A 20,369-nucleotide genomic window follows, 5' to 3' on the forward strand; every position below is an offset into this window, starting at 1 on the left:
TACATCCGGTCAACACCTGGCACGTGACAAATAGTTTGATTTGATTTGAACTAACCCTTGCTGTCCCACGAGATGTCATTCTGACTGAGACCATGTCAGATCAATTAAATAGATGAAGGAGAGGTATCTTTAAATACCGCAGAGCGACTGTGAGGCCTCCCTCATCTTTTAATGTAATGAGAAGAGAGGGAATAAAATGCTTGACCTCAGGAGGAAAAGGTGGTGTTTTTTGCTTGCCTTATCCTAATGTAGATTAGATGATAAACCTTGATAGGTGAGATCTGGACTGAAGGTACTGTGTCTCTATGATCAGTCTGCTACAGGCTGCAGCCTCATCTCACTTAGACCTGGCTCTCTCTGTTGTCTAAGTGTGATGAGAAAATCAACATTAGTCATAGCCAGTGTGTTGAGTGTATCAGTATAAACACACTGCACACACAGTCTGCATCTCTACAATAAACACATTTGTTGGTCAGGCAGGTTATTAGGGAATAAAATAGAAAAGGAGGGAGACAGATAGAGAGAGTGTGTATGTGTGTACATTTTCTCCATAATAATAATCCCTATAAAATCCAGATTTCTGAATCCCCAGCTCAAACTGACAGTTTAAATAAAATTATTATAATCCGGCATGCTAAGAGAAATGAAAATAAATGGATTAAACAGAGGCCCAAACCCTCTCCCTCTCTCACTCCCCCCCTTTTTTAACCCTCTTTCTCCCACGCACTTTATCTTCAACTCTCTCACTTACTGTTGTTTCTATCTCTCCCTCTATATACCCACCACCTCTCTCCATATCTTGCCTCTTTTTCATCTCCTTTTTCTTTTGTTGCTCCCTCTCCATCCTTTCCTCTGAAAGGATAATCTTTAGCTAAGTGCTGTCCACTTTATTTTCACTCTCTGCCTCAGTGACCATATGATCATCTCCAGGGGCGCAACTTTCCGTGGGAATGGGGGCATGTCCCCCCCCACATTCTGAAATAGCATTTTTGTCCCCTCCAGTTTTATAATTGGAATGTGATACAAAACATTGCAACAGTGTGCTTTTGTTTAACTCAACAGAAGAAAAAAATGAAACTAGTGTTTATTCGCAGTGCTAAGCTAGTATTGTAACTGCCGTAACATAGCTAATATTTAATTCCTACTCGACTGAGATGAATGAATAAGTTACGCTAGCTAGTAGCTACCACAGCCAGGTCAGATCTAGCCTCTGGTTATCTGTCAGATAGTGATATCAGGTGGCGATTATTAGTATCTAACAGCAGTTGTTTGTATGGACATGTTTTGTAGCCTTAGTTTTGTCACGTTACAGAAGTAAATTCACTTGACAAGCTTTTGCCACTTGATGTACCGTGAGAGAGAGAGCTTGCCAAAAGTTGGCTTACATTAGCTATTATTTTTGCCTCAATCGAACTAGACCTGAATCAAATGTTGAAACCATCAACCAAACAATTGAATATTGATATTCTGACATTTTTTTCAGTACCAAATATTAAGTTCTGCTTTTCTGATGTATCAAATACTTATGTCATGCAAAAAAATGCAAATGAATTACAAAAAAATCATACAATGTGATTTTCTGGATTTTTGTTTTAGATTCCGTCTCTCACAGTTGAAGTGTACCTACGATAAAAATGACAGACCTCTACATGCTTCGTAAGTAGGAAAACCTGCAAAACCGGCAGTGTATCAAATACTTGTTCTCCCCACTGTATGTCCATCTGCTCTGATGATCTTACTCCAAGAGCTTCTGGCATGGCCCTTTCCACCATGACAACATGGCCTCAGTAGCCCCAGCAACTCCAGAGGACCTAGGCCCCAGCGCAGTCTTGACCCAGATCTGGAGCATCATTCTGGGCTAACAGACTAGAGTTCTGAGACTATCAGGGGTGCAAGTTTGGTTTTATAAGTGTGTGTGTGGGGCATACATTTTTTTAAATAACGTTCTGATTGTCTTCAAGACATCCTCTATGTCAAATTTCAGCCAGACCACCCAGCCAACCCGAGCCGCCTACTCCCCGACCCCCACCAGTCTAGTCAATAACAACACACTCCCCAACAAAACTTCCTTCCTATCTTTTATTTATGTCTCAAGGGAAAGGGTTCAAAAACAAAAGTTTAATAAAAACAAACATACACACATTAACACACAGAAACATCACATCCTCCATATAATTCGTAACATAGGGTTAAAAGTACTGTAGAGCTCTTTTTACTTGCACGCAATATCGCTGGGTCGCCCCGACCTCTCCCTAGGGGTCTACGGCCCAGTAGCACCCCAACCCAACACACCCAACTCAGCTTTAGGATCTTAGTGAAACATTCATTATTGGTTTCAGGTGTGTTCGGCCAAGGCCAGAATGACAACAGTTCAGCAGACCCCCAGGGCCAGGACTGAGCAGCCAAGCAGCTAGGGATTTCCTAAATCTCCCTTGACATGGGCATGTTTTGAATACAGACTCCTTCTGTTGAACTGTATTACATTTAAGGCATCTAGACCTTATAAAAGGTGCACAGTATACCCTTAATCTTAAAACCTATTGGGGCTAGGGGGCAGAATTTTCACTTTTGGATAAATAGCGTGCCCAATTTCAACGTCCTGCTACTCATGCCAAGAAAATAAGATATGCATATTATTAGTCGATTTGGATAGAAAACACTCTGAAGTTTCTAAAACTGTTTGAATCATGTCTGTGAGTATAACAGAACTTATGTAGCAGGCAAAACCCCAAGGACTAACTGTTCAGATTTTTTCCCCTCTCTCTGTTCCCTGACTTGTTATTGCCAAGGGATATTTCTTAGGAACCTGTTTTCAGTTCCTACCGCTTCCACTGGATCAAATCAAATCAAATTTATTCATATAGCCCTTCGTACATCAGCTGATATCTCAAAGTGCTGTACAGAAACCCAGCCTAAAACCCCAAACAGCAAGCAATGCAGCTGTAGAAGCATGGTGGCTAGGAAAAGCTCCCTAGAAAGGCCAAAACCTAGGAAGAAACCTAGAGAGGAACCAGGCTATGTGGGGTGGCCAGTCCTCTTCTAGCTGTGCCGGGTGGAGATTATAACAGAACATGGCCAAGATGTTCAAATGTTCATAAATGACCAGCATGGTCCAATAATAATAAGGCAGAACAGTTGAAACTGGAGCAGGAGCACGGCCAGGTGGACTGGGGACAGCAAGAAGTCATCATGTCAGGTAGTCCTGAGGCATGGTCCTAGGGCTCAGGTCCTCCGAGAGAGAGAAAGAAAGAGAGAAAGAGAGAATTAGAGAGAGCACACTTAAATTCACACAGGACACCGAATAGGACAGGAGAAGTACTCCAGATATAACAAACTGACCCTAGCCCCCCGACACATAAACTACTGCAGCATGACTACTGGAGGCTGAGACAGGAGGGGTCAGGAGACACTGTGGCCCCATCCGAGGACACCCCCGGACAGGGACAAACAGGAAGGATATAACCCCACCCACTTTGCCAAAGCACAGCCCCCACACCACTAGAGGGATATATTCAACCACCAACTTACCATCCTGAGACAAGGCTGAGTATAGCCCACAAAGATCTCCGCCACGGCACAACCCAGGGGGGGTGCGCCAACCCAGACAGGATGATCACATCAGTGACTCAACCCACTCAGGTGACGCACCCCCTCCCAGGGATGGTATGAGAGAGCCCCAGTAAGCCAGTGACTCAGCCCCTGTAATAGGGTTAGAGGCAGAGAATCCCAGTGGAAAGAGGGGAACCAGCCAGGCAGAGACAGCAAGGGCGGTTCGTTGCTCCAGAGCCTTTCCGTTCACCTTCCCACTCCTGGGCCAGACTACACTCAATCATATGACCCACTGAAGAGATGAGTCTTCAGTGAAGACTTAAAGGTTGAGACCAAGTTTGCGTCTCTGACATGGGAAGGCAGACCGTTCCATAAAAATGGAGCTCTATAGGAGAAAGCCCTGCTCTGCTTAGAAATTCTAGGGACAATTAGGAGGCCTGCGTCTTGTGACCGTAGCGTACGTGTAGGTATGTACGGCAGGACCAAATCAGAGAGATAGGTAGGAGCAAGCCCATGTAATGCTTTGTAGGTTAGCAGTAAAACCTTGAAATCAGCCCTTGCTTTGACAGGAAGCCAGTGTAGGGAGGCTAGCACTGGAGTAATATGATACATTTTTTTGGTTCTAGTCAGGATTCTAGCAGCCGTATTTAGCACTAACTGAAGTTTATTTAGTGCTTTATCCGGGTAGCCCGGAAAGTAGAGCATTGCAGTAGTCTAACCTAGAAGTGACAAAAGCATGGATACATTTTTCTGGATCATTTTTGGACAGAAAGTTTCTGATTTTTGCAATGTTACGTAGATGGAAAAAAGCTGTCCTTGAAATGGTCTTGATATGTTCTTCAAAAGAGAGATCAGGGTCCAGAGTAACGCCGAGGTCCTTCACAGTTTTATTTGAGACGACTGTACAACCATTAAGATTAATTGTTAGATTCAACAGAAGATCTCTTTGTTTCTTGGGACCTAGAACAAGCATCTCTGTTTTGTCCGAGTTTAAAAGTAGAACGTTAGCAGCCATCCACTTCCTTATGTCTGAAACACATGCTTCTAGCGAGGGCAATTTTGGGGCTTCACCATGTTTCATTGAAATGTACAGCTGTGTGTCATCCGCATAGCAGTGAAAGTTAACATTATGTTTTCGAATGACATCCCCAAGAGGTAAAATATATAGTGAAAACAATAGTGGTCCTAAAATGGAACCTTGAGGAACACCGAAATTTACAGTTGATTTGTCAGAGGACAAACCATTCACAGAGACAAACTGATATCTTTCCGACAGTCACCAGTCTTTGGGATTTGGTTGAGGTTATTCCTTTGTGCAATGAAGAAGTAGGCCAACTAGGAACTGGGTACACTTTTGTGAGTTGCGCAAGATGTGAAAGTGGCGCTGGTTTGTTTTCATTCCTGTATTGAACACAGATTGCCCCGTCTACAATTTGATCGATTATTAACGTTTAAAAATACCTAAAGTTGTATTACTAAAGTAGTTTGAAATATTTTGGCAAAGTTTATAGGCAACTTTTGAAATATTTTGTAGTGACGTTGCGTTTTTTGTAAGCTGTTTTTTTTGGATCAAACAAGCTTTATAAATGGACATTTTGGATATATATAGATGGAATTGATCGAACAAAAGGACCAATTGTGATGTTTATGGGACATATTGGAGTGCCAACAAAAGAAGCTTGTCAAAGGTAATGCATGTTTTATATTTTATTTCAGCATTTTGTGTAGCGCCTGCAGGGTTGAAATATGCTAACCCCTTTGATTACTGCTGGTGCAGATGGTGCAGGCTATCAGATAATAGACTCTTATGCTTTCGCCAAAAAGCATTTTTAAAATCTGACATGGCTGGATTCACAATGAGTGTAGCTTTAATTGAGTATCCTACATGTGTGATTTAATGAAAGTTTGAATTTTATAGTATTTTATTTGAATCTGGCGCTCTGCATTTTCCCTGGCAATTGGCCAGTTGAGACATTTACGTCCTGCCTATCCCTAACTAGTTTTAAAACAAATATAGTGATACTGTACATAACTTGACATTTTTTTCCATACATTGTGGGAGGAAAAGCAACCTTCCAACTAATGGCAATGCATTTATTAGCCACTATAAATACTAGGTTACACAGTTTCTACACAACAAACAAAAACAGACAGAAGGGAGAATCTGTAGACATGCTGAGAAACCTTTTGCGACTAGGGGGCAGTATTTTCATTTTTGGATAAAAAAACGTTCCCGTTTTAAACGGGATATTTTGTCACGACAAGATGCTCGACTATGCATATAATTGACAGCTTTGGATAGAAAACACTCTGACGTTTCCAAAACTGCAAAGATATTGTCTGTGAGTGCAACAGAACTGATGTTACAGGCGAAACCCAGATAAAAATTCAATCAGGAAGTGACGCATTTTTTGATAGCGCTTCATGCCAATGACTCCTTATATGGCTGTGAATGGGCTACGAATGAGCTTACACTTTCTACATATTCCCCAAGGTGTCTACAGCATTGTGCATCTTTTTACGCATTTATGTTGAAGAATAGCCTTAAGGGACCACATTGAACAAGTGGTCACATGATGGCTCCCGCAGAAAATCTTGCGTAAAGTACTGAGGTAGCCATTATTCCAATCGCTTCTAATGAGAAACCAATTGTCCCGATGGATATATTAGCGAATAGATATGTGAAAAACACCTTGAGGATTGATTCTAAACAACGTTTGCCATGTTTCTGTCGCTATTATGGAGCTAATTTGGAAAAAAGTTTGGCGTTGTAGTGACCGCATTTTCCGGTGGATTTCTCAGCTAAACGTGAAGAACAAACGGGAGCTATTTCGCCTACAAAAACAATATAATAAAAAGGAACATTTGCTATCAAACTGGGAGTCTCCTGAGTGAAAACATCTGAAGTTCTTCAAAGGTAAATGATTTAATTTGATTGCTTTTCTTATTTTCGTGAAAATGTTGCCTGCTGCTAGCAGAGCCTAGCATAGCATTATGCCATGATAAACTTACACAAATGCTTGTCTAGCGTTGGCTGTAAAGCATATTTTGAAATTCTGAGATGACAGTGTGATTAACAAAAGGCTAAGCTGTGTCTCAATATATTTCATTTGTGATTTTCATGAATAGGAAGATTTTCTAGGAAGATTTATGTCCGATGCGTTATGCTAATTAGTTTGAGGCTATGATTACGCTCCTGGATCCGGGTTTCAGAGTCACAAGAACAACATAGTCTTTGCCAGATTTCAGCCAGCCTTCACAAGACCACTACATATGAAAATATGTCTCCTTTAATGCTTTACCCCTCAAGAAGAAGAATACAATTTCTGAGTGCATGTAATTCAGTTTCACTGGCATATAGTATGTTCTATGGAGGGTGTTAAACTGCAGTCATTTATGTCTGAGATCATATGAACATGACTGGGCATTCAAATGTATCTGTATCCATTCATCACCATCAATAACGTCTCCCAGGTGTTGCTCACATTTTTGTTTTACATGTTTTGTGTCATCGGGAAAAGCCTCTATCAACCTTAAATACAGTTTGGAAATCAACTTTGGAGGTTTGTCAGACTGCCTTAAAAAGCATCTGGCTTGTCCAGTGTTTGCTGGACAGAGAGAATAAAGTGTTGTATCTGCAAAAATCACTGCACCTCTGTCACAGACTGGTCTTCCCTGGCTGCCTGACTCTGCTGAGGCCACTGTCACCATCTGATCCTCCTAAAATGAGGCATGACAAATAATTACCTTGGTGTACATTTATACATTATGTTATACAAGAATAGAATCAATGGTTCAATAATTGAAATTACAATTTTTCCCAGATCCCAGACTGTAGCTTTAAACCTAAGCTGCTGTACTGTAGCTACTGTAGGTCTACCCATCAATTCAAGATGGAACTTTGTATTATTCAATGAATATACTGCAAAAATCACCTGAGCTCCATAGACTGGTCTTCCCTGTCTGTCTGACCCTGCTGGGACCCCTGTCAACATCTGATCCTGCTAAAACATGAATGAGCATAGTGTTGTGTACTAGAGGGCTGCATTCCCGCGGAACGCCTGCAAAGACATGGGTGTCACGACAGAGATGATTGTGCGCAGGTCCCAACAGAGATCATTGTGGCGCGGTCAGACAGAAAAGACCAAGAGAATGATTGGGGGTTATATATCACCTAACGGTCACCTAACAGCTACTTCAACAAATGTCAAACAATATTATTGTCAACATTTGGTTACAGTTTATTTTACAGTTCATGACTTTTCTGATATTGTCTTAGAAATAACTTTGTAAAATGTTATTACCAATTACTTTCTCTCTTCTTTATTTTAGTTAAATAAATATTTAAATAAATACCATTGCAAATAACAGCTGAACTGTTTAAACTAGATGATAGGAACACTGTGGACAATTTTCAGCAAGTTGCAACATTGAAATACAGAAATAAACACATTTCCATAAACAAGGTCTAAATCATGTTTGTTGCACTCTGTAAGTATTATTTTTTTCTGAACTGTTTAAACTAGATGATAGGAACACTGTGGACAATTTTCAATAACAAATGAAAATTATAAGTCAAAATGAACTGCCTGATTTATATCATGTTCCATGACAAAACTACTTAACTTCTCTGGGATATGTGGGATGGTAGCGTCCCACCTAGCCAACAGGCAGTGAAATTGCAGGGCACCAAATTCAAAACAACAGAAATCTCATAATTAAAATTCCTCAAACATACAAGTATTATACACCATTTTAAAGATACACTTCTCGTTAATCCAGCCACAGTGTCTGATTTGAAAAAGGCTTTATGGCGAAAGCACACCTTGCGATTATGTTAGGTCAGCGCCTAGTCACAGAAAACCACACAGCCATTTTCACAAAAGAAAGAAATAGTGTTAAAATGAATCACTAACCTTTGATGATGCTCACCGGATGGCACTCCCAGGACTCCATGTTAGACAAGAAATGTGTGTTTTGTTCGATAAAGTTCATCTTTATGTCCAAAAACCTCATTTGAAATTGGTTTGTTATGTTCAGAAATGCATTGTCTCAAACAAACATCCGGTGAAAGTGCCGAGTGCCACATCAAATTGCAGAAATACTCATCATAAACATTAATAAAAGATACAAGTGTTAAACACACAATTAGGGATAAGCTTCTCCTTAATGCAACCGCTGTGTCAAATTTCAAAACCGTTTTACGGTAAAAGCACACCATGCAATTATGTTAGGTCAGCGCCAAGCCACAGAAAAACATACAGCCATTTTCCAACCAAGGAGAGATGTTACAAAACTCCAAAATAGCTTTATAAATATTCACTTACCTTTGATGATCTTCATTGGAATACACTCCCAGGAATCCCAGTTCCACAATAAATGTTTGTTTTGTTCGATATAGTCCATAATTTATGTCCATATACCTCCTTTTTGTTTGCTCGTTTAGTACAGTAATCCAAAATGCACCAGGCGCAAGCACTAGGTCCAGACAAAAAGTCAAAAAGTTCCATTACAGTTCGTAGAAATATGTCAAACGATGTATAGAATCACAGCCGCGCACATGACTCACAACCGCGCGCATGACTTAGCTCATGGCATTCTGCCAGACCCTTTAGTCAAACAGCTCTCAATTCGCTCCCCCTTCATAGTAGAAGCATCAAACAAGGATCTAAAGACTGTTGACATCTAGTGGAAGCCTTGGGAAGTGCAATATGACCCCATAGACACTGTATATTCGAAAGGCAATGATTTGAAAAACTACAAACCTCAGATTTCCCACTTCCTGGTTGGATTTTTTCTCAGCTTTTTGCCTGCCATATGAGTTCTGTTATACTCACAGACATCATTCAAACAGTTTTAGAAACTTCAGAGTGTTTTCTGTCAAAATCTATTCTAGCTTTTGGGCGTGAGTAGCAGGCAGTTAACTCTGGGCACCTTATTATCCAAGCTATTCAATACTGCCCCCCAGTCCCAAAGAAGTTAAGACACATGGGAGTGTCTTGTTCAATTTATTCTTAACAGCAGATAAACTTAGACAATGTATGTCACGTTGGTATGAATAATTTGGGAGACAGGCGCAGGAATGCGTAAAAGGTATTTTATTTACAATAAAAATTAGGGCATGCCGTGTAAAGACTCGGGGATGAAGACCAAACAAACACTATACAAAAACACAGGGTAGAAACCCAAACAAAAGAGCAAGGAGTACCTCTAATAAATAACACACGAGCACAATGATTAACACACGGGAACGAGACCCGTAATCATCTGCACAATCCACAATGGCACGAAAGCCAAAACACACAGCACAGGTACTCACACGCACCAATGGACATTGTAACAATAATCGACAGGACACTGGTAAACCAAGGGCACACTGATACAATTACTAATCACTGGGAATAGGGGCCAGGTGTGTGTAATGAAAGTTCCGGATCCGTGCCAATGTATCTAGAATGATAACCAGGTGTTATGACTGTAGGTCATATATAGCCAGGTTAAACAATGTCTGTGACATGGAGGTATGGTGAAGTTGTCACGCGCACACACTTACACACATACTCTGCACAGATTGTCACAGAAGTAACAGACAGCTTGAGAGAGAAAGACAGAGACAGGGAGGGCTAGGGTGGGTTGTTTGCTTTGCTTCACCATGCATTATATCGCAATCAAGGGAAACAATTACATTTTTATCCAACACTGCCTTCTTTTTCATTTGTTAGTTTTATTTTCTCTTAGTGGGGGAATGTCCACTATGAGCCTGGCTCACACTCTCTCTTTTTATATGGCCAGGTCATAAAACCTGTATTTTCTACGCAACACATCGCATTCCAGAAACATTATACTTCCTCTGAGAGTGGAGTGTTGTAGTGGAAGGGGGATGAACCCAGGTAGTGTAGTGTGTCCAACACACCTGAGCCCAACCAGGCACACGACAGGAAGAGGGAGTCGCCATCCTCAAGTTAAGTGCTCACTTCCTGCTATTTTCTGACCATCTCTTGAAGCAGGAAGTCGTTGGAATGGAAAAAAGAGTGACCTCTAAACACGCGGAAGAGGGCCAACGTGCGAAAGAGGCGAGCTGAAGCAATCCCCAATGTGTGCCAGCCCAGACACCGATGCCAGCGAAAGAGGGGAGGGAGGGAGGGAGAGAGGGAGGGAGGGGAGAGTGGGTTCATCATGCGCCCCTCCTGGGTCGCGTTTGGTGTGTCGGGCGGCACGAGAGGCAGGATGTTATGGTTTATTTAGCGCTATAGTGTGGGCGGCGTGGACAAGGTGCACGGTGCCCTCCACACCAGTCTCAACGTGATTTATGGCTGCGCTGGCAGACGCCTCTATCCACAGAGAAGTCTTTGAAAACACAGGGAGTATGTGCGTGTTTGTGTATCTGAGTGTATGTATGTGCATGTGGATGTATGTGCGTGTGTGTGCACAGCGCTCTGTGTGAGTGCGTGCGTGTGTGTTTTGAAGGAAGCAGCTTTGTGGTCCATGAGCTGCTGTAACCTGTAGCTGAAGTGTACTTATACATAGCCCAACTGAGAATGGATGAGGCAAGGCTCTGATGAATTAAAACACAGCACAGAAAATGGCATCTCATTAAGAGATAGAATATTGAAAACAGAGTACAGCATATTCAGTACAAATTCAGTTCATTACAATATATGATCAGATGATTACGGTCATTGCCATTGGAACAAAAACAGAAAATATATGTTTTTATGCATAATTAAATTGATGTGCACCAAGCATTTTTAACACCACAGTCAACCAAACAAGTCCTGCAGGCTCTAGTTTTGCCCTGTGGAATGGTCAAGTGCTACAAAGAAGGACCTAGAAAAGCTGGAGCTGGCCCAGAACTGGGCTAATGCCAACAGTATGCATGTCCATTTTTCTTGGCTCAAAGTAGAGGAGAGATTGACTACATCAATTCTTGTTTTTCTATGAAATATTGTTAAAAATTCAAAAATTGTCTGTATAGTCTACTTACATATACTACTAACAGAACAAATTTAAGGCAACACACAGTATTAAATAGAGCCATGATCACATGGAACTTCCTTCCTTCTCAAATTACTCAAGCAAACAGTTAAAATTGCTTTCAAAAACAAATAAAACAACACCTCACAATAAGTCTTACCTAATTAACCTAGTTAAGGCATATGTATAGGTAGTAATGTATGTATGAGTGTAAGTCTATAATGCCTTTGTTAATGTTTTATATGCCTGTTTTTTGGGGGGAGGTTGTATCATTTGATTTACACAACATGCCTACCCCTTTGAAGATGCTACATATTTTTTATTGTGAACTAAGAAAAAAATGACAACTTGCGCATGCATAACTATTCACCCCCCCAAAGTCAAAACTTTGGAGAGCCACCTATTGCAGCGATTACAGCTGCAAGTCTCTTGGGGTATGTCTCTGTAAGCTTGGCACATATAGCCACTGGGGTTTTTGCCCATTCTCCAAGGCAAAACTGCTCCAGCTCCTTCAAGTTGGATGGGTTCCGCTGGTGTCCAGCAATCTTTAAGTCATACCACAGATTCTCAATTGGATTGAGGTCTAAGCTTTGAATAGGCCATTCAAATACATTTAAATGTTTCACCTTCAACCACTCGAGTGTTGCTTTAGCAGTATGCTTAGGGTCAATGTCCTGCTGGAAGGTGAACCTCCGTCCCAGTCTCAAATCTCTAGAAGACAGAAACAGGTTTACCTCAAGAATTCCCCTGTATTTAGCGCAATCCATTATTCCTTCAATTCTGACCAGTTTTCCCAATCCCTGCCGATGAAAAACATCCCCATGGTGTTCTCGGGGTGATGGGAGGTGTTGGGTTTGTGCCATACGTAGTGTTTTCCTTGATGGTCAAAAAGCTCAATTTTAGTCTCATCTGACCAGAGTACTTTCTTCCATATGTTTGGAGAGTCTCCCACATGCCTTTTGGCGAACACCAAATGTGTTTGCTCATTTTTTTCTTGAAGCAATGGCTTTTTTTCTGGCAATTCTTCCATAAAGCCCAGCTCTGTGGAGTGTATGGCTTAAAGCGGTCCTATGGACAGATACTCCAATCTCTGCTGTGGAGCTTTGCAGTTTCTTCAGGGTTATCTTTGGTCTCTTTGATGCCTTTCTGATTAATTCCCTCCTTGCCTGGTCCATGAGTTTTGGTAGGTGGCCCTTTCTTGGCAGGTTTGTTGTGGTGCCATATTCTTTCCATTTTTGATAATGGATTTAATGGTGTTCCTTGGGATGTTCAAAGTTTCAGATTTTTTTTTTATAACCCAACCCTGATCTGAACTTCACAACTTTGTCCCTGAACTGTTTGGAGAGCTCCTTGGTCTTCATGGTGTCGCTTGCTTGGTGGTGCCCCTTGCTTTGTGGTGTTGCAGACTCTGGAGCCTTTTAGAACAGGTGTGTATATATACTGAGATCATGTGACAGATCATGTAACACTTAGATTGCACACAGGTGGACTTTTTTTAACTAATTACGTGACTTCTGAAGGTAATTGGTTGCACCAGATCTTATTTGGGTCTTCGTAGCAAAGGGGGTGACTACATATGCACACACTGCTTTCCCTTCCTTTTTAAAAAGACATTTTTTACAATTAGTTTTTTCATTTCACTTCACCAATTTGGAGAGCCACCTTTTGCAGCAATTACAGCTGCAAGGGTCTTCATGTCCATTACATGAAATCCAAATTAAAATCTATTTAAATTACAGGTTGTAATGCAACAAAATAGGAAAAATGCCAAGGGGAATGAATACTTTTGCAAGGCACTGTAGCTGTGTGTGTTGGTGTTTACATGACCCCTCCTATACTCTAGAATGTTATCGGTTTGAAAGGTCACTGAGAGGTCAAAAAGGGTCATGGATGATAGGACACTCCAGTCTAGAGGCCTGCTGATAGCTAGCCAAAACATCCACACATGGGCTCAAAGCTCATGGGTGTATGTAAACTAGAAGAGGGGGTGCCAATGTTTAAGATAACAGTTAACAGACCATCTTGAAGAAATCTTCCGGCAACCCTGAGGAAGGTGTGTGTGGGGGTGCATGTGTGTGTGTGGGTGGGTTAGTTTGTGTATGGGTTACTGTACCAGTCTAGTATGCCATTAGATGAAAGTGAATGTGTCTCCCATCCAATCCTTTCCAATGTATTTTCCATAAAGTGTTGTTAGATTTCATTTGGCTTCTCTTTGATTTTAACACCCTTGCTTCTGTTATTGTAGAATATCTTAGCGGTTCCTTGTAATGTGGTTTTATGATATGGAGAAGCGAATACAACACCCCCGGCGAGCAGCACTTACCTCCCCGCCAACAAATATAATTACTGAGGATCACAAGAGCGAAAGCAGACCGCCGCCCGCTTAGCATTTTTCTATCTCTGACACACGTTTGCCCGTGCAGGGGCTTACTGGTGTGGGCACATGACAGACATGGTGAAAACAGCTAAATATGAAATACAGCAGCTGAGGTCTGGAGGTGGGTGGGTATGGAAAAGATAGAAGTCCAGTGTTTATAACCCCGCTGTGCGCCCAAAGCCATCCCTCAACACTCCTAAATGGAGCAGCTTTGACACACCAAGGCAGGCACGCACATGGAGGCAGTGCGGAACTGGGCATTTATAATGCCTTAATAATCATATGGTTCACTGGCGGAGACGGTTGATCATGTCTTTGCAATCTGTAATAGACCCATAGTAAAACCATGCTTTAGGGGTAAAACCAGGGGGAAATATTGTTGGTCCCACTGATGTAAGTGTCACACCCTGATCTGTTTCACCTGTGCTTGTCTCTACCCCCCTCCGTCTCCACCCCCCCTTCAGGTGTCGCACATCTTCCCCATTATCCCCTGTGTATTTATACCTGTGTTTTCTGTCTGTCTCTTGCCAGTTTGTCTTGTTTGTTCATGCCTACCAGCGCTTTGTCTCAGATGTTTTTCTCTAGTCTCTTTTTTCTCGTCCTCCTGGTTTTTGACCTTTGCCTGTCCTGACCCAGTACCCGCCTGCCTGACCACTGCCTGTCTCTGACCCTGAGCTTGTCTGCCGTCCTGTACCTTGGCCTCTGCTCTGGATTATCAACCCCTGCCTGCCATGACCTGTTGTTTGCCTGCCCCTGTGGTTTCAATAAACATTGTTACTTCCCACAGTCTGCACTTGGGTCTTACCTTGATTCCTGATAGTAAGATTTGATTAGTCTACCACAGCACCGCATGTTTAGCCACAAAAGTGATATTTTTGAGTTGAAAGGTCAATATGAACAATGTTGGTCTCTCCTGTGGGTGCTGTGCATGTTTTCAATGACATGAGAGTGCGTGCAATCCCAAGAAGAGTCCCTCTCTGTGTGTTTCAGAGAGGGAAAGAGAGAACAGAGGTGGGGATACAGGCAGACAGAGACTGAAAGAGAAAGTGCTGAGGGGGCTCTTTGACTTTGAGCACTATAAGCCCCTATTTCATGGTGCCATTGTTTGTTTTAAGGATGTCGGCTGGGTTTAATGTAGTTCCAGGGCATTTCAGAGTGTGTCTCTGCCGAAGCACCTCCAAGGCGCGCAGTGCTCTTCGGTCCGCTGCCTCCCTGGCATAGATTCTCTTTGACTTAGCCCACCCTCTGATAACAGTTGTTGTTTTCTCTTTTTTTCATCTACCATGTTGATTTATTATTATGCATTTCAAGGTTAGGCTAAAGAGACACTCAACTATGTGTGTAAAAGCTTCCTGTAGTGCCAAAATTGAGATGAACATTTGCATTTCTAGCTGCAGTTGTGGCTCATAGAACAGCCGAAGATGTAAAGTAGATCATTGTAAGACCAATTAAGATGTTTAGAAAACATCTGCAATTTTAATGAAGGTTTGATTGAAGCCATGTTTGTTACAGCTTCAGTGAGCATTGTTTTAATTGCCCATTATTTCCAAGACATGTATTCTGAACTGGAAGTCATGGTATCCAAATAACATGACACTTCTCCAGATACGAGATTGTGTTTATTTTTTCTTAGGCTATAGCACGTTATTCCCTATTATTACTTTTAAAAAACTCTTAAGGATCCACCCCTTTAAAAAAAAACTTTAGCCTAAAATGACATACCTAAATCTAACTGCCTGTAGCAAGTATATGCATATTCTTGGTACCATTTGAAAGGAAACACTTTGAAGTTTGTGGAAATGTGAGCAAGTCAGTTAAGAACAAATTCTTATTTTCAATGATGGCCTAGGAACAGTGGGTTAACTGCCTGTTCAGGGGCAGAATGACAGATTAGTACCTTATCAGCTTGAGGATTTGAACTTGCAACCTTTTGGTTACTAGTCCAACACTCTAACCACTAGGCTACCCTGCTGCCCCAATATAAGCACAATAGATCTGGTAAAAGATAATACAAAGAAAAAACGTTATTTTTATTTGTACCATCATCTTTGAAATGCAAGAGAAAGGCCATAATGTATAATTCCAGGCTAGGTGCAATTTAGATTTTGGCCACTAGGTGGATTTTAGCCACTGATACAATGAACCATTGCATTTCTGTTAAAAATGTTGTATCAAGACTGTCCAAATGTGCCTAATTTGTTTATTAATAACTTTTCAAGTTCAAAATTGTGCACTCTCCACCAAAAAATAGCATGGTATTCTTTCACTGTAACATTTACTGTAAATTTGACAGTGCAGTTAGACTAACAAGAATTTAAGCTTTCTGCCAATATGAGATATGTCTATGTCCTGGGAAATTGTCTTGTTACTTACAACCTCATGCTAATCGCATTAGCCTACGTTAGCTCAACCGTCCCGTGGACGGGACACCCATCTCGAAGAAGTTTTAACTCTTATCAACAGGTAACATGTCAAATTGTGTTGGCAATTTGACATGCTACCTGTAGGTGGCAGGGAGCCTAGTGGTTGGTTGGGCTAGTAACTGAAAGGTCGCTATTTAGAATTTCCGAAAAATCTGCCGATGTGCCCTTGAGCAAGGCACTTCACCCTAATTGCTACTGTAAGTTGCTCTGGATAAGAGCGTCTGCTAAATGACTAAAATTTAAATGTGTGTGTGTGTTTTTAAAATGTGTCCCACTCCTCTCAGGGAAGATTTGGAGAGACCTCGGATTGGATTATTCATCATGAAATAGGCCTTGGTTACAGTATCCAGCAATTGAGGACCCCAAAACACAACCAAACCCTCCCAAACCCCACACAGTGCTACACCTACCCTCCTATATTCACCACCAATGCCCAGGGGTGAGGAGAGGCACTGTGTGATTTGGGGCATGGCTGGCCTGGTAGAAAAGCACAGTACCAGCTCTGGTATAACTCTGCCAGTCAGTCGTCAAAAGGAAAATGAGAGGGGCGCCACAAACCACAGTCTCACTGTTACTCTGCCATTTAATCATAATGTGGACAATTCATTTGACTAGCCATTTTGTGGAGGTAGATATCTCTCCAGTATATACAGAGCTATAGTCTGTGTTTACACAGGCAGCCCAAATCTGATCATCTGCCTCATTATTGGCAAAAGATATGATTGGGAAAAAGACTAATTATTGGCATAAAATCAGAATTGGGCTGCCTGTGTAAACACAGCCTATAGACACAGATAGCAACGGAATAATCCTAAATTTTCCTCTTAGAAGTAATGTCTCCCACTCATTCCTAGCTACCGTCTCCTCTCCTCTCTTCTCTTGAAACAATTCTGTTTTTTTTCCAAGGACACAGAACCTCTCTGGAACAAAACAGTTTTTAGTAGTCTTAACTCTCTCTGCCTGTATTTTCCACAAATAGCACCTCTCTTTCCCCCTCTCTCTCTCTCACCCACTCTCTCTCTCTCCTCCATCTCTCTCTGGTAATTTATCTGACAACTGCGTCTTGTGAAAAGTGTGGAGCGTTGTGGTCAGACAATCATGTCATTATCTGATTGAGGTGCTTTTGTAAGCATAGGTGCTTAACAGGCTACTTCCACACATACTTTTGTCTGTTTATGTTGATAGCCTGATTCTAAGAATAATGGCATGATTAGGTAGTTACTTGGGAAATCATATTGCACTGGCTTAGTTTGTTTTTGTGTTATAAAGCCTTTTGACATTCATGCACTAAGATTCTGGGGAATGTGTATGAAAAGGCTACACATTTCTTATGATTCCAGACTCTGACATGGTTCCTTCTGATATTTTTTCATTTCTTTCTTTTTACTTTTTGCATTTAGTGTGTATTGTTTTGTATTGCTAGGTATTATTGCATTGTTGGAGCTAGAAACACAAGCATTTCGCTGCACCTGTGATAACATCTGCACATCTGTGTATGCACCAATAATCTTTGATTTGGTTTTATTAATAGTGGTATAGATTACATTTGAATTATCATTAAATAATACAATAATAATATCCATAAAGTGAAATAAAAACATGACATAATTACATGAAGTAATGTTTCGGTGAAATTGTGTCTGTAATAGCATAATCATTATTATTATTGTTATTATAAATATTATACATGAATTATGCTTATTGTAATTAATCACCATCCAAAATGTTTCCCTCTTTAGGCCCATTGTTGGGCCAAATTAGTGAGGAGGGAAATAGGCCAGTGACCCACCTCAGCACTGTGGAATGCCTGCCTGCCCGGTTTGTGCGCGCGCCTATTACCATGACTGGCCAACAGATTGTGGTTAAACAAATTACGTTGATAAAACCTCCGAGAGAAAATCATGTTGTCACTGTCTCCCTTAATGCCTCCTCCCATGTCGATACACCAACTTAAACCAGAATATTAAATATGTCAATAAAGCACACATCAGCGCGTAACGCTCAATTTATAAGCCTTGCAGGATCAAAGTGGTGATTCGGCGCACTCTATAGAAAGCCAAAATGAGTCTGAAATAAATAGGGTTGGTCTGGAATGGACCGAGATAAGAGGTGCCAGTGTTAACGAACACGTTTCCGCTACACCTCGTCCGAGTCTTCCTTTTCCAAACACAGTCTTTAATGTCCCGGACTGTTTTTCCATGGAGTGTATGCACCGAGGGCACCATGGGGAGTTGAAGCCAAATGAGCTGGCCGAGTTAGGGAGCGGGGACCGGGACACCTGCTTTGAAAAAGAGACTCCAGACACTAAATTTGCTGACTTCATTGCAATTTATTCGTCCTCAAAAACACTTGCTTGCGACATGGAAAAGAGACGCGCCTTTCCTTTTTGGCATTTGACAGAGACATAGGAAAATCACAAGACTTCTCATTAAGCACATCAGAATCCTGTTTATGTCACGGATAGTTTTATTATAGCCGGCATAATGGACTGAAAAAAGTTGGACTGAAACTTTTCAGCTAAGGGTTTAAAAAACAACTCTAACTCCATAAAAATAGATGCAATTTATAGCCTATTTGATTCAAGATAGCCCAGTCTCAGCTGATAAATGCTTGTTTATTTTCATAGGCATTAGACGTAGGCTACATGATGATGATAACAATAATAAAAACAACAATTTACACTTATTTTTCAAGCTCCTCTAGAAAAATAAATTCAGGGGACATATGTCTTCACATTGATGGATAACCACATTCCTGATTCCTATGAAATCGTATTAACAGTGATATCAGTGCATGTGAAAGTAGCATCAGCCACAATAAGAAGTAGCCTACACTGTAACAGAAAACGGCAAATTGTAGGTACATATGAGGTATTATGAAGAGTAAAATACTCTGAAACGGTTTACTGCAACATACTGTAAATTATGGTGCATTGTGGGAAAATGTTGTGGGTGGGGAAATACTTGCTGCTGTATTTCGAATGGTACTTTAATTCCATCCAACTGAATATGGTACACTGACATATCACATCTTTGGAGCAACGAAAACCTTTTGACCACTAGTTGGTGCATGGTATTATTGTGTATGGCTCATTAACATATTTTGAGGCGTGCCTGAGAATCTGACCGATTTAACTCCAATGTGGATTTATAGTGCCCCATCCATTTGTATAGGGGACAGATTGGAGTGGCAGCAAGTCTTTAACCTTTAATGGTTTTTCCATTCATTTTGCCATGTCTTTTTGGTCTGTTTTGCCCTGTAGCCACTGCCAGTTTGGAAGCCTTTATTAAGGCCTCTAGAAGTGCAAGTGATATATATATATCATTCCTATACCTTAATGTGTAAACACTTTACCTAGAAGCCAACCTGCTTGCACCAATCCCTTGTAATTACAGTAAAATACTGTTAATACAAACCCCTCCCCTCAATTAATGTCATGAACTAATTAATTCCAATTACGGTAGCATTTACTTTTTTACTGTATAATACCGTCAATTTTAGGCATTGTAATGTGTGTCATTAGACAGTACTTTCTTTGATACTATCTTAATATTGCAGTAGGTGTACTATAATATGAAATACTGAATTTTACTTTCCATCGAGCTGCCTGTAAGCTACTGTCAAATTCACAGTAACCCCTTTACAATGAGTGTATAACGCGGTATCGCGTCCATTATAAATCAATGATGCAGATTGAAAGTCGTGGACGCACTGAAACATTATTCGGCATAAAGAGGAGCCTGTTGAAAAATGTTTCAACACACGACTTAATAAACCATTAGAAATCATATATCAAAATAACAAATAATGCTATTCACACATTTGGATTGAAATGTATAACCTATATTTTAATTTATGGGGGACATTTAGCCTCTAGTTATACTTACTATGAACACATATGGAACTAGGGCTAAAGACATTAGATTATTTTACAGAAGACCGGTTCAGATATTACATTTACATTTTAGCAATCTACTACAAACATGCGTGAGAATTGTACACTGAAATTCACTAGTCTATAAATCACAAATATGTTGATGTGGATA

This window comes from Oncorhynchus tshawytscha, linkage group LG05 (genome assembly GCF_018296145.1).
Source record: "Oncorhynchus tshawytscha isolate Ot180627B linkage group LG05, Otsh_v2.0, whole genome shotgun sequence".
NCBI lineage: Eukaryota > Metazoa > Chordata > Actinopteri > Salmoniformes > Salmonidae > Oncorhynchus > Oncorhynchus tshawytscha.